The sequence below is a fragment of the Myxine glutinosa genome, chromosome 9 (assembly GCF_964187855.1).
Source record: "Myxine glutinosa chromosome 9, kmMyxGlut1.1, whole genome shotgun sequence".
Classification (NCBI taxonomy): Eukaryota; Metazoa; Chordata; class Myxini; order Myxiniformes; family Myxinidae; genus Myxine; species Myxine glutinosa.
This window is the reverse complement of record NC_136269.1, coordinates 95,947,484-95,963,540: the sequence shown is the minus strand read 5'-3', so window position 1 is coordinate 95,963,540 and position 16,057 is coordinate 95,947,484. Positions and strand designations below refer to the sequence as shown.

The 16,057-nt window shown below is 42.5% G+C and overlaps 1 long non-coding RNA gene across 1 annotated transcript in view; it reads left to right on the top strand.

The window, feature by feature from the left end:
- The window catches only part of LOC137434663 (uncharacterized), a 30,520-nt gene extending 15,916 nt beyond the window's left edge, over positions 1 to 14,604 (top strand). The window contains exons 2-3 of the long non-coding RNA XR_010985901.2: positions 9,065 to 9,124; positions 14,142 to 14,604. This is a non-coding gene — a long non-coding RNA (uncharacterized LOC137434663). The remainder of the gene's footprint in view (positions 1 to 9,064; positions 9,125 to 14,141) is intronic.
- Positions 14,605 to 16,057: the final 1,453 nt, after the last annotated feature.

Here is a 16,057-nt window from a genome sequence, read left to right as displayed (position 1 = left end):
CCAAAATACACCAAAGACCCTTAAAGACCCAGAGGAATGAAAATACCCTTAAGACCCAAAAGCCCCCGAAGACCCAAAATACCATGAAGACCCAAAACACCCCAAAGACCCAAAATACCCTTAAAGGCCCAGAGGATACAAAAGACCCTGAAGACCCAAAACACCATGAAGACCCAAAACACCATGAAGACCCAAAACACCATGAAGACCCAAAAGACCCTGAAGACCCAAAACTCCATGAAGACCCAAAAGACCCTGAAGACCCAAAACACCATGAAGACCCAAAAGGCACTGAAATGGTTAAAGATGTCTATCCCTCTGAAACGACATGTGGTGAGGTGCACGGAGCGCACCGAGTCCATAATGTCAAAGTGGCATTTTTTCTTTATAAATTTTTACAAAATAATGAAAAATGAAATCCAGAATTATCTAATTTACATAAATAGTCAACCCCTTGAGTCAATACTTTGTAGAAGCGCCTTTGGCAGTGATTGCAGCTTTGAGTCTTCCTGGGTATGTCTGCATCAGCTTTGCACATCTGGTTTTGGAGAGTTTCTCCCATTCTTCCTTGCAGATTTGCTCAAGCTCTGTGAAGTTGGAAGGGGAACGTCGGTGAACAGCAATCTTCAAGTCTTTCCACAGATTAGCAATGGGATTCAAGCCTGGGATTTGGTTGGGTCACTCGAGGATGTTCACGTTCTTGTTCTAAAGCCATTCCAGTGTTGCTTTGGCTGTATGCTTGGGGACATTGTCCTGTTGGAACGTAAATCTTCGCCGCAGTCTATGGTCTTTTGTACTCTGTAACTGGATCTCCTCAAGGATTTGCCTGTATTTGGCTCCATTCATTGTCCTGCTAGTAAGGGAAACATATGAAAATCTGTTAACTAAATTGTTACCAAAAAATTTCTTCACCAATATGTTTGTAAAGGTGTGTAATAACATGTGTTAAAATGTTGAAGGTCAACTCCCGTGGGAAACCCAGAAAAAAAGCTGTTGAATTCGGGTACCGAAAAATAATTTTCGAGAATTTTTATTTTTTAAAATCGGCCCTTAAGTAACTTATGAGGGGTCAAATAAGGGTTTTTCATGATTCTGAGTTGATTGTTAACATTTATATTTCACCACAGACACTCCTTTGTGGAAAAATAATTTCTAAATATATCTCATTTTCTACTTTGCAGGACATGGAGTCTAGCAATATGGATGAAGACGTTACTCCACCTGTGCTCAATTGCTTCATCTGTGCACGCTCGGATACACCAGCTGAAAGGCTCATACAGGCAACTCCAAAGGGATACTCAACTTTATTGAAACAAGCAGAAACTGTCGAAAATGTTACTGTTGTGGAACGTATGAAGGAGGCTCAAAAGGAAGGAAAACTGAGGTACCACCAGAAGTGTAAAAATGATCTGTACAACAACTTTGTTGCAACCACCAAGAAGTCAGCTCAAGCATCAAAGGCAGAGAAAGAGTCATCAAAGTTGAAGAGAAGACGCACTACTTGTGAGTTCAGTTCATCAACTGGCTGCAGTTCTAGAAGATCACAGTCAGTTGACCTCCTGTATAAGGATGTATGCATTCTTTGCAACCAACCAGCCCAGCTCTACAAAAATAATCCAGCACAAGCTAGAAAGAAATACAGAGTGCCAGATAATTTGACTGCAGATACACTGAAGGCAAGCTTGCTGAAGACAGCACGGAGTCGCGGGGACGTCTGTCTTGACAATCGGTCTCAAGAACATCTGAAGGCTTGCAGGAACAAGTGTCAGCTGACTATCGATGTCAGTCATACTGTGTGTGGTGGGGTATGACTTTGGACCTAAATCAATCAAGGCAATATCATTGGATATGAACTCGAGTGCCGTCTTTATGATCTGAGTCTTCTCATCTCCATGGTCAAGATTAGCATGATGCTCTCGCAGAATATTGTCGGTGCCATCTTTGAGACAGAGTACATCTGCCCTTCTTTCCTGTGTTGTGAAATACAAGGTGTCTTCGTATTTCTCTAGAAGTTTTATCTTTAGCCAATGCTTTGAATAAGAAAGGCTCTTCTCTGGTGACTGATCAAACTCCTGCAGCTTTTCATGGACTTGGTCCATGTTCATTACCCCATGCTCTAATTCTGAGTCTAACCATTCGCAGAATTCAATAAAAACTGCCTCTTGCTCCTCATCAATACTCCTCTGTCCTCTCTTCCTTTTTCCTTCCTCATCAGTCTTGGACAAACTGTCACCTCTCGCAAACATAAGTTTGCATCGCAAATGGTACAGTGTTTCTTCTGCTACCAAGTCGTTGATCCCTTCCAGGCGTCCAGTGACTTCAGTGCCCCAGTCATCCCCGCGACTCCGTGCTGTCTTCAGCAAGCTTGCCTTCAGTGTATCTGCAGTCAAATTATCTGGCACTCTGTATTTCTTTCTAGCTTGTGCTGGATTATTTTTGTAGAGCTGGGCTGGTTGGTTGCAAAGAATGCATACATCCTTATACAGGAGGTCAACTGACTGTGATCTTCTAGAACTGCAGCCAGTTGATGAACTGAACTCACAAGTAGTGCGTCTTCTCTTCAACTTTGATGACTCTTTCTCTGCCTTTGATGCTTGAGCTGACTTCTTGGTGGTTGCAACAAAGTTGTTGTACAGATCATTTTTACACTTCTGGTGGTACCTCAGTTTTCCTTCCTTTTGAGCCTCCTTCATACGTTCCACAACAGTAACATTTTCGACAGTTTCTGCTTGTTTCAATAAAGTTGAGTATCCCTTTGGAGTTGCCTGTATGAGCCTTTCAGCTGGTGTATCCGAGCGTGCACAGATGAAGCAATTGAGCACAGGTGGAGTAACGTCTTCATCCATATTGCTAGACTCCATGTCCTGCAAAGTAGAAAATGAGATATATTTAGAAATTATTTTTCCACAAAGGAGTGTCTGTGGTGAAATATAAATGTTAACAATCAACTCAGAATCATGAAAAACCCTTATTTGACCCCTCATAAGTTACTTAAGGGCCGATTTTAAAAAATAAAAATTCTCGAAAATAATTTTTCGGTACCCGAATTCAACAGCTTTTTTTCTGGGTTTCCCACGGGAGTTGACCTTCAACATTTTAACACATGTTATTACACACCTTTACAAACATATTGGTGAAGAAATTTTTTGGTAACAATTTAGTTAACAGATTTGTGAAATATCTCATAAAATGCCCTTACTATGCCTATCCTTACAAGTCTCACAGTCCCTGCCAGTGAAAATCATCCCCATAGCATGATGCTGCCACCACCATGTTTCACAGTAGGGATGGTGTAAGATGGGTGATGAGCTGTGCTCGGTTTCAGCCTGACGTAGCGGTTTGCATTCAGGCCAAAGAGTTCAATTTTCATCTCATTGGACTACAGAATATTTTGCCACATGCTCTCTCAGTCTTTTAAGTGCCTTTTTGCAAACTCCAGGCCTGCTATCATGTGCCTTTTTATCAGGAGCAGCTTCCATCTGGCCACTCTCCCATACAGCCTAGCTTTGTGAAGTGCTGCAGAGACTGTCGTCCTTCTGGCAGGTTCTCCCATCTCAGCCAAGGAACTCTGTAGTTCTATCAGAGACGTCATTGGGTTCTTGTTCACTTCCCTGACCAACATCCTTCTTGCCCGGTTACTCAATTTGGTCTGACAGCCAGCCCTAAGAAGAGCCTGGGTAGTTCCATATACTTTCCATTCCCTAATGATGGAGCTCACTGTCTTTCGGGAACTTTCCACAGTATAAATTATTTATATCCTTACCCAGATCTATGCGTCCTTACAATTCTATCTCGGAGTTCTACTCACAGTTCCTTTGACTTCATGGTAGAGTTTCTGTTCTGACGTGCACTGTCAAATGTGGGACCTTGTTTAGAAAGGTGTGTTTCTTTCTACATTATGTCCAATCAATTTAGTTGGCCATAGGTGGACTCCAGTCAAGCTGTAGAGACATCTCAAGGATGATCAAAGGAAATTGGATGCACCTGAGCTCAATTTGGAGTGTCATAGCAAAGGGGTTGAATACTTCTTGACACAAGATATTTCAGCTTTAAATTTTTAATTGATTTGTAAAATTTTCTGAAAATAAATTCCACTTTGACAATATTGAGTATCATGTATAGATCACTGACAAAACTTTCAAATTTAATCTGTTTGAAATTCAGGCTGTAACACAACAAAATGTGAAAAAGGTCAAGAGGTGTGAATACTTTCTGAAGGCACTGTATACGTACCCTGTACACTGCACAATTACTCCTTGAAAGTTGCCCCTTTCTTTGTTGCGGATTGCCCTCCTGTTAGCTTTTCCTATCTGGAGAACCTCTCTCCTCAAACTTCTCATGGGTTTATAAAGCAATCCTGTACTTGATCTAGGAATTCCGCATTATCTCCGCCACCAAAGGTGGACTGAGGTTATGTTTTCACCCCTGTCTGCCTGTGAGCAGGATATCTCAAAAATTATGGACGGATTCAGACTAAATGTAGTGGACAGGTTGAGTGGCTGTGGACAGGTTGGTAAGATATCTCATGTTCACCCCTGTCAGCAGTCGCTCCATCGAGAATGTTTTCTTGCAGCTCATAAACAATAATTTTTTAAATGGAAGATTGAAATAATAACGTCTCAAAATATGACATTTGGTAATAATTAAACTACAAATGTAATTTTGATTTCATAATTTAAGTCATTAAATACCGCAGGCTTGTATAGGTAAATGTTGCTTATGAACTTTCATTCGGCATTCTCCCTCTTCAACCAGCTCATGATGTCATCATACCGGAAGGGTCCTCACTAGGGCGAGATATTTCTCAGAGGGCCACCTCACTATTTTCATTCACTATGCCCTCTGTAGATATTGTGTCTTCTGTACATATTGCCTAATTTATTTTTTCGTGGCAAATCTCGAAAAATATGAACCCCTTTCAGGTTTCCAACTCACATAAAAGAGTGGCAGTTGTCTTGTTGATTTGCCACCAAAAGAGTGAAGACACGGATTCAACCTAAGCAAGTTTTCTAGTTCATGCCTTTTGAGAATGGGGCCTACTAGTATGATCCTTACGTACAGTATACTCAGGCTTAAACAATAACCATTTTAGACCTGGGACATGTAGGACAACCGAACCACAACAGAAATGCAATCCTGATGGCATCGGAAAGGTAAGAAGTGCATGTTTCAGAAGCTGAAAGATTCAGGTAAGTGTTATTTTTCGCTCATCTGAAACATAGTTAAGGTGAGCTTAATGGATGGTAAGAAGTGCATGTTTCAGAAGCTGAAAGATTCAGGTAAGTGTTATTTTTCGCTCATCTGAAACATAGTTAAGGTGAGCTTAAAGGATAATTAAGATAATAGGATAATTAAGTCTGTCTGTCCATCCGTCCATAAACACTTGCAACGTCTTATCTGAAACTGCTGATTGGATTGCAATCAAACTTGGTTAAAATGATCTTTGGTGTGGGAGAACACAAGTTTATTCATGGCATCCTCCCCTTTAGTAGGTCATCGTCAGGTTTAAATGTCCCTAAAGTACTGTACTTTAATTCCAATATATAATGGTTTGGCTGCCATTTTTGATTACAGGAAAACCTGTAACAATCTTCTTCTTTCAAACTGCGTAACCAACCAATGTGAAACTTTAAATTTGTGATCAACTATACTCAAGGGAAATATAGTGTAAACAATTGCGTCATCAGTCATATTATAATACACGGAAATATAGTCATACGCGCGGTGTGGTAGCCATATTAGATCAAAAGAAAACTTTAAAAAATCCGCCTCTCTGAAACCGATTAACTGATTGAAGCAAAACTTTAAATTTTTGATCGACTTCCCATGGGAAGCATTATCTATCTATAATTCCAGTAATCTCTGTGTGTCTGTGTGTCTGTGTGTCTGTGTGTCTGTGTGTCTGTGTGTCTGTGTGTCTGTGTGTCTGTGTGTCTGTGTGTCTGTGTGTTTGTCTGTGACCGCTGTTTCTCGACAACCACGGGTCCGATATACTTGAAACTTGCCAGGTATATTGCTGGGGACCCGAGGATGTGCCTTTTCAAGGTTTGAAATTAATCGGACAAGTACCTACCGAGCTATGTCCAAAAAACGCTTCAACCAATCAGAGAGCAGCGAGCTATCACGTGTGCCGAACCGTTAATGCAATGCAAGCGTTAATGCGTTAATGCAAGGCTTTTCTTTTTTTCCCTCTTCTCTTTCTACTTTTCCTTGCGATTAAATTGCAAACAGCCAAAATACGTTGGCGCTAATTGAATAATTGGCCATTAACACTAAAATAATCGTAACTGCGATATGCCAACTTCCGGACAGTGCAGCCTTCCCTGTTGTTGTTGTTTGCAGCAGCTGTTTGCAGCAAGGCAAGGCTTTTCTTTTTTTCCCTCTTCTCTTTCTACTTTGCCTTGCGATTAAATTGCAAACAGCCAAAATACGTTGGCGCTAATTGAATAATTGGGCATTATGTTTTACAACTAATAAAAACGAATTTGCGATTCATTCGCTTTCCTGCGCGTTTGTGTACGCGATGGCGATTTCTTTACCAAACTCCGGAAGCCGTTCGCTTTGGACCGAACCATTGCATGTAAATAGAGGGGGGGGATTGTCACCACTCGCAAGCCGTTCGCTTTGGACCAAACCATTTCATGTAAATAGGGGGGGGGATATAATTTTAGATATATATATAGTACGGGCATGCCCTAGTTTGTTAACAATGACAACATTGGTCGCGTGGTCTGGCAGCCATATTGGATCAAAGAAAAACCTTTAAAATTCATTTTCTCTGAAACTGCTTAACCGACCCACTTATTAAGTTTTAATATTACAAAAAAAAAAATGCAACACGCGGAAATTTTACCATGTCCCAACTAACGAGTCCTGCATGAGCTTCTTAAAATTTTTACTTCCTGCTTGTTCTGAGAGTATTGTCAAATCAAAGCTCTAACTCCTCAGAATCTTTTAATATAAAGCAAAGTGGACCTTCAGGATCGACCAAGTGCTGAATTAGTCCAAGTTAGTATTCCTTTGGTGGTGCTTTTCCATACTACAGCCAGTATGTCACCTCTGAACTGGCTGGACCTGAGTTCATGCATCAATGAGTGCACTGTGTCAAACAGGACGTTATGGCCCAAGGACCCTTCCACCAGAATTGGTTGTTGTTTAAATTATCCCATGCATCATTTGACGAAGTGTAGCTGTGTTGTCAACAAATCCATGGCGAAATTACAAATTCCTCATGCCCTAACCAGGCCTAGGGTTCTGGTGGTGGCCCTGAAGGCATTCTCAGTTCTCGAAAGGGCATCGAACATCCAGGTATATGGTAATATTGCATATACGATGGGTCTGCCATTGTCCTTCAATGGAATTACCCATTCTGACCAATCTCAAAATGACACACACACACACACACACACACACACACACACACACACACACACACACACACCACTGGGCCGCAGATGTTAAGACACCATGGTACCTTTGCTAAATTTCAAACCTTTTCTGTATTTATGTCAGTTGCATTAAGGTGAGCAGAGGTAGTATTACCCAACCGTCCTTTAAAAGTTTCTCATTATTAGCAACGATAAAGGACCACAAAGACTTGAAATATGTAGTTAAAAAACCGATTGCTTTGGTATTGCATACCTGGTCCTTGGTAGTCATGTTATAGGCTGGACCAAGCTGGAAAATTGCTCAACAGAACCAAAAACATCCTGAACAAACTAGGTCAAAATACATCGAGGTTGAAAAATTGATCTTGGAAAGGTTTTGGCCAGGGTCAGCCTGAACTGTCTGGTGGATTCACATCAAGAAAGATCCTATTAGGAAGCAAGAGACCAAAGACTGGACATTGCACAGAAAATGTAGGATCTAGTAATCCATTTTGACCCACCCAGACCCCAGTGACACCTTTGACTTTAACTGGCAAGTGTTGATGGTGTCTATTCTTCTCACACACCTCGAGATTTTCTTCATTGTATTTTTTCATACATACGCAACTTTACTGGCTCCTTTACAAACGGCTTTGTCGATCCGACTGCCTCCGGCGTAAATTTCCTCTACACATTTGTCTTTCCCACTTTTCCATCAACCATCAACTTGGAGCCTCGGGCCTTTCTTCCATCTACTACTCATGCCACAAGCCCGCTAAAGTGCCGTTAAGAAAAGACCTGGAAAAGCTCGTCCGTTCGGGGAATCGAGCATGAATGCGTCCCGGGGCGGCCCATGGTAAAAAAGGGTATCCATGGTAAAAAAAAATAAAAAAAATAACGAATTGGCGTGACTTTACAGATTAATTTGTCATGAACGGAGTGCAGGGAGCTACTCTCGAAGCTGGCGGGTAATTTGAAGGAAAATGGCTGGAGAGCAGGCAGTTGAATTATGTTTGAAATGTGCAAATCGGAACTCTCCTTGTGACAGCTTTCTCAAAGGACTCTTACCGACACGATTATGTAGATATTCATGCGTTTGATGCATCAGTCTTAGCTCTCGGAGCAAGCGATGCGGTCAACATAATAAAGGTGCGCAAATTAGACGAGCTAAAGCAATTCGAAAGTGGCTGTTTCTTTGAACCAGAAGAGTATATTTTGAACCAGATCTATAGTGAATCCATGAACAATAAAACTGATGTCGGATTTTCAATGTTACGAAAGGAACTTTTTGGCAAATTGAATACGTAAACCATCAATGGCAATGCTTTTTGCTTTTACTCCTGTACCCTTTGGGGTCATCACTAATGGGGCAGATGTGTGATAAAATGTGGATTTTGTGGTTAAAAACACCAAAATTGGCATAGATCAAGTTTGATTTGTACTAAATGATTTCTGATATAGTGCAGACCTGAATGTTTCCCCTGACGCTCATAAATGGGGAAATCCAAGATGGCCACCTCGCAAATTGCAAAAATCTATGAAGTCGCATTTATTCGGCAAATTTTGACAAAAACATGAAGGATGTGTCATTTTATAAATTTTCAGACATAATGAATCTAATGCCACCATTATTTATTCTAATAAAATGCATAGCATTCAATTTTAGCATTCATATAATTTTTTTGGTTTCGTTGCAGATGGCTGAGCAGATGTATCCCACATCATGTCAGCAAAGAAGAGGTGAAAGCTTCTTCACAGTAAGAGACTGCAGTCAATTACATCCACACCTGATATTATTGATTGGACCCTGTGTGCCTTGCGTCAAGAACATTGTTCCGCACCACTTCAGTGCCCAGCAAATTCTAAACGGACAGATGTTGGAGCTGCCTATGACAATTTGGGTGACAATTTGACAAATTTGCATGAATTTGGCGAGCAACCAGTACCAGTAGGCATATGCCCGCTTGATGAAGGAGATGACATTGTGACCACCCTGTCCAGAAATAGTGCTCGATGGCATACATCCTGTCACCTGAAGTGTTTTGCCAGTTGACTGGCAAGTGTACTAGGAACTGCTGCATCTACAAGTGAGGTCGGAGATCTCCCATGTTTGCGTCGACAGGCGACATGTAAAAACAGACCTCCCCAATGTCACAAATGTTTCTTTTGTGACAAATCTGGAACAGAATCCAGACTTCTTCATGAAGATTTGATGCCGTCAAACAATGTGCACTGAAACTACAAGTTCAAAAACTGATAGCATAACTTATCTCTGGTGACCTAGTGGCACAGGATGCCAAATATCATTCCCAGTGCCAAGTAAAGTTGTACTTGTTGATTTGAAACTTGTTGTGAACTTGTTGATTTGAAAGAGCATATATTTGCCAGTGTGCCTTGTCTCCGTGTCTACAAGCAAGGCCGTGAAATCGTCATGACTTTTGACAATGGTTTCGGACCTCTTCTGAGAGAAGCAAGCTTGGCCGACTGTGATGATGAAGCTATTTGCCGAGCAAAAGTTGCACATATCATACGCCGAGGTATGCTGGTAAAGCATGCAACATTTGAGGGGTCATTTCAAAAAGGCTGCCAGGAATATGATGTTGCCACGTTGCTGGTTGCAATAGTTGACATGACATGGGTTGAACAAATATAAAGAACAATGACAGAGAGACAGCAAGGCAAGCAGCACTTAGTCTTGCCCAATTGTTGCAGTGTAACAGTCAGGTGAGAAGAGGCCACAGGCCCACTAGTGCGTACCACAGTAAGGACGGAGAGACTCCACTACCGATATACCTTGGCCTTATGATTCACGGACATACATGCAAATGTGAACTTGTGGACACCTCATTCCATCTCGGCTTATCAATTTCGTATAATAGGGTTCTTGATATATTCACAGCATGGCTGTTTCAGCGTCTGAGCAGCAAACTCAACAATATGAAACTGATGGGGTTGTTTGGCCCTCATCCTGTAAAAAGAATATGTTCATCACATTTGTTGTCGACAGCAATGACCACAACCCAAGCTCAACGACCACTCATGAGGCATTTCATGGTATATCCCTGTTTCAGCATCGTATAACAGAGTCCGATGGTGTTGAACGTGGGAGGAACAAGGTCCCTCTAGCCCCTTCCACTGATGGTACTCTCAAAGGTGATGGCCATCTCGTAATGAAGGCAGTTCAGAAGTGCACAGCAATTTGTGTGGTGGCCATCTTGGATTTTCCCATTTATCGGCGTCAGGGGAACCACCACAAGGTGCCCAGAACCATGCACGGCAGGTCGTAACCCACCACAGAGTGCAACACTTCATCTGGCTAGAGATTTATGAATTTGGTCTGGATGGCGGCACGGAATGGCCTACTCTTTTTGAAAGGCCCTGCGAGATAGATCTTTAACATCCACCAGCTGCATACATGTTTTTTCCTTCCCCATTTATCTGTCCTCTCTTGTATGTCAACTTCCTCCACTCCATCACTGTATCGACATGACCTCGCTGTCATTCGACTCTTCCATGAGCCTCGATCTTGGTGGGGGGAAAAAGCAGCTAACGCTGTCAGAACAGCCAGGTTAATTTACCTATGAAGGGACAGCACACTCATTGATGTAACAAATTGCCTGCAAAGCATCAGGGTTACCATTAGCCAGGTTGCGATTCGACCCACCTGACTGGGCAGGAAATGTTCGTGTTTAGGGTTAGGGATAGGGTTTTTGTTCTTTCATCAGGTGTTCTGCCTGAAGGTAGGCAGCTTCACAGCGAGGATTACACTGGGTGGTTTTACCTTTGCCTCCCCAGTGGTAACATCCATCAACTAATCCCGGCAGCCAGGATGCCATTTTAAGGTCCATCCGAGGGACGGCAGACACATTGATGAATCAGCCTGACTGTGAAACACCAGGATGATAGTTCATCGCTGGGTCAGGATTCTAACCCAGGCTAGACACCTTATACAGGTGTGTGCATGCAGGCATGTCCCGGCCCAGTCAGTATCGGCCGGTAATTCGTAAAACTTAAACAGCTCTAAAGTGATTACACTACCACTGAGCTAACGTGCAGTTACTATACATCAGGGTGAGACTACCGGAAGTAAGCTGTAACACGTGCCCTTTTGTGGTTTGTTTTCAACGTATCCAATCACGTGACTGTTGTCGCAAAGGGTGCACTAACCGGAAGTACGTAGTTCCGCGGGCGGCTATACAAACATTTCGTATTATTTTTCATAAAACTTTATATTGTTAGAAAGAGAATTACTTCTAGCTTGTCGGAAAGTTAAAATTTTAAAGATCAGACAAGAATTAAGCGAGTTATGATCAAATAACCTACACCGTTTCCATAATTTCCGGCTGTAACACGTGCCCTTTTGTGGTTTGTTTTCAACGTATCCAATCACGTGACTGTTGTCGCGCGCAGGGTGCACTAACCGGAAGTTACGTAGTTCCGCGGGTGCCGATAGATACATTTACTCTCCAACCACTAAGGTCCTGAGTTCTGTGTTTAATTAACATGTATGTTATTTTGCTTGCATTCTGCAGAGATGTGGTCTTGCTCAACATCACATACTAAAATACACAATTTGGTGTCTGTCTGTCTGTCTGACTGATTTTTTGACTGCGGTCGTTACTTATCCAATTGCAACTAAACTTTCCTGGAGACTAAGGGTCACTCGACGGAGATTATATCGATGTAACTCCCCCCTCCCCTTACCCATGGGTTTTTTTGCCGCCAAAGCGATTGCGTGTTGAGGTGTATATCCGTTTTAAAATAGCTCATCATGGCGTTTTTCCAATGTGGCTTTTAATAACAAAAGTAATAACAACATTCATGATAATAGGGTAATATTAATGTTATCACAAAGCATTATTAATACCAATAATATCCCCCTCCCCAAGGGGTTCTTCCTTAGTCAAATGCCACGTTAACGTTTATAAATTGCTTATACCTCGGTCACAAATGGCCTGCGGCGTGTTGGCGGCGGCCGCAAGTCCCCAAAATTGCCATAACCGTGCGGTGGCCGCACGGTAGATACGGTAGCCGTGAGGCGATCTCGAGGTTTTTTGCTCGTCGCAGGGGCTTATGATTTTTAAAATTTGACATTAAACTTTTTTTCGGAAATCGCTAGGCCGTAGGCCGCAACCCCACCGCATGTAGTATCGCAAGGTCTTGCGGCCTCTGTGAGATGGCCGTACGATGTTCTAAATATCGTACGGCGGCCGTGCAGTGACTTTAGTGCTGCCGTACGATGGCCTAACGGCAACCGTGACAACCGCAACAACCGTGAGGGCGCCTTGCGATTGCCTTGCGATCGCCGTGAGGGCGCCTCGCGGTTCGCCTTGCGGTCTCCTCACACATTTTGATTTCATGACTTTTACGATTGCCGTGCGGAACCCGTAACATTTGTGAACACTGCTGCCGCAGCCCGCAAAGCCGTACGATTTGTAAAAATCCCATCTACAAACCGCAGACCGCAGAACCGTGCGGCGGCAGCATCATATGTGACGAAGGCATTATCATGCCGTTTGGTGGAAAACCTTTACCAGAAGTAAAAAATATAAAACACCACAAACAAGTATGATTACCTTTTTACAGTTACTACTACTGTTTAACACTAAACTGAAATAAATTTGAAGGAATCCTGACATCTGTGAGGAAATCTATGCTTATCACGTCGACGAACGGACATGAGCGTAGATCTACTATAATCTATACACTCCACGAGAGTAAAACCATCACGACCATTCCTGCAACCTCCGTGGCGTTTTTCCAAGGCCACTTCTAATAGCAAAAGGAATAACAACACTATTGATAATAGCACAATATTAATGTTATTACAAAAAAAGATGCCTCCCACCCCAAGGGGTTTTGTGACTTGCGATATATCCCCCGCTCCCACGGCACCCTTCCGGAAGTTAATTTTATTATAGGTAACGTAGAATGGTGAGGCACGGTCTGATCCTTTCAATGACCTGATTAACATATTATGATGTCATGCACGGTTTGACCCGAAGTTAAAGCAACCCCATTGGAGGCGTGCGGAGAAGTGATGTGCGGATTGTGCGGTGATGTAAGCATAGTTTCGTAAAAGGCATTCTCATCAATGTACAGCAGCAGGGAAGGTTCGACTGTACTATATAAATGGCCAGACACATCTCATATACAGCAAAAGAGGGCGCGGGTTCGTTTCTGGTTCCTTTCCCCCCATATTTCATGGCAGACCACATGAGGACCCTCAGGAAATAAGTAAAGAGAAAAAAGCTCAAGGTGACTATAAAAATACCCGTTTTGCTTTCAATGTGCGTCGAGTGTTATATATTGTAGTAAAAACTTGAAGCAGACTTCTATTTCATAACCTGCTGACCGTCGTTCCAAAGCTGTCAGTGCAAATGCTTGAACTGCAAGAGCAACAGTTGCTTGTTTCAGATCAATCACATTGCTTTCACTGAACGCAGCTTGGCCTGCACTGCATGTCTCAGCATTGCAGTCGTCAACGGCATGAGCCTCTCCCTTTCCCTGCCATGCTCCAGCCTCATGATGTAAACATGAAATATCACCTTACTGGGATTACCTACATTATATAGCAGCTGGCACATTATCTTCTTTTTCTTTTTTTAAGGCAGTGCAACTTTTATGAAATTCATTTTTTACTATTTATTTTTTTGAAAACAAATAAATATTATACTTTAGCTCTGTTTTAAAAGTTTACCTTTATTTCTATTTTTCACACTGTATGTTACATTTATGATGGTAATGCCATAATGTATTGCACTGTGTTTGAAGGTGGGGTGCTTATTCCCAGAAAAAAACATCTACTCCTGCTGCTACTCTACTACTACTCTTCTTTAATGACCCCAAATATTCCCATCTTCTTGAGGGTCGACCCAGGAGCAGTTCTGGCCCAAGTCTTTCACGATCCAGCTGGCATGACATGACGTTTGACTGAGTGAAGGTAATTTTGGGAGGAATTTCTAATTTGTTCAGCGTGCTAGCGATGACCCGAAGGACCACATGGGATCTCTAACGTCCATCGACTAATGCTGGCAGATGGGACACCCAGTGTAACGTCCATCCGAGGGACTGCACACACCATGACGAATCGCCTTGCCTGTGAAACACCTGGATGGCAGTTTATAGCTGGTTCGGGTTCAAACCCAGGCTAGACAGCTTAAAGGCGAGTGTGGATACATCTGGGCTATCCTTCCAAGCACTGGTGCTTATTTCCATGAAATAAAACAAAATTAAATGCGACTCATATAATGTATCTCAAGTTTAGGATTTTGCTGGAAGTGAATGGTTTTTTTTGGGGGTTTTTTTTACAACAGATTATGGGGTCTATTGGTGTGCGTTCTTCGATGGAATGCTGCCTTTTCTGCTGTGAAGCTTTTATTTCCTGCAAAAAGTCACCACGCTGCTACATCTCGGTGAGATGAATGACCTTTCATGCCACGTAAATAAACTCACCCTTCCACACTGGATATATGTGCAGGCATTACACATGGCTGGAAACACTAGTATATATATATACGTACGTACTCCATATGCACGCTTGCACCCATTTTCACTCGTTGTGCACCTGCAAACACCTGAATGAACTACAATATGCTATGTGTTATATTTGAAACGGCAGAGGGAATTTGAACACAAAATGCAGAGTCCACTTTTCTTACGGCACATCTTGTGAAGAATTGTCGCACACAGTATGGACGGTCTTTGTTGTGAAACTACATCCATCATTAGCTACATGAGTCGTCTACTCTTTTTACATTTCAACGTCATACTGTGTTCTCCACACCTGTGAGGAGGTGTTTATTTAGCACTACCAGGGGTACTCGGCGTTGTCCGGTGATTTACTAATCTTGTTGGCATTTTGAAGAAATCAAATTTTTTTTGGACCGAAAACACTTCCTTGCACCCACTAAGGAATAGGGTCAGGGATCATTTAATATTACCTTTCACAAAGCTGCAACGGCTTGGGCATCATAGAGCGATTAAAAAAATAATCCAACTTTTTTTTCAAAATTAAAAAAACGCTTTTTTTTCCTAAAAGACTCTCCGGCACTTATTGATGAACCTCTGAAAGTTTGATGAAGATCTGTTTGGCCATTTCTAAGAAAATGGCGACACAGACAGACAGACATCTAATATTAAATGAGTTGAGTATATTCTACGTGTACCTGCACCACAGTTTAAAATTCCCCATAATAGAGCGATAAAAAAATCCAGCTTTTTTTTTTCAAAATTTTGAAAAAACGTTTCCCCCCCCCCCCCCCCCCCCCTAAAAGACTCCCCGGCACTTACTGATGAACCTCTGAATGTTTGACCCCCAGGTAGCCGCTTGGTAACTGAACACACCCCCAGGTACCACACACTCCCCGGCACTTACTGATGAACCTCTGAATGTTTGACCCCCAGGTAGCCGCTTGGTAACTGAACACACCCCCAGGTACCACACACTCCCCGGCACTTGCTGATAAACCTCTGAATGTTTGACCCCCAGGTAGCCGCTTGGTAACTGAACACACCCCCAGGTACCACACACTCCCTGGCACTTACTGATGAAGCTCTGAATGTTTGACCCCCAGGTAGCCGCTTGGTAACTGAACACACCCCCAGGTACCACACACTCCCCGGCACGTACTGATGAAGCTCTGAATGTTTGACCCCCAGGTAGCCGCTTGGTAACTGAACACACCCCC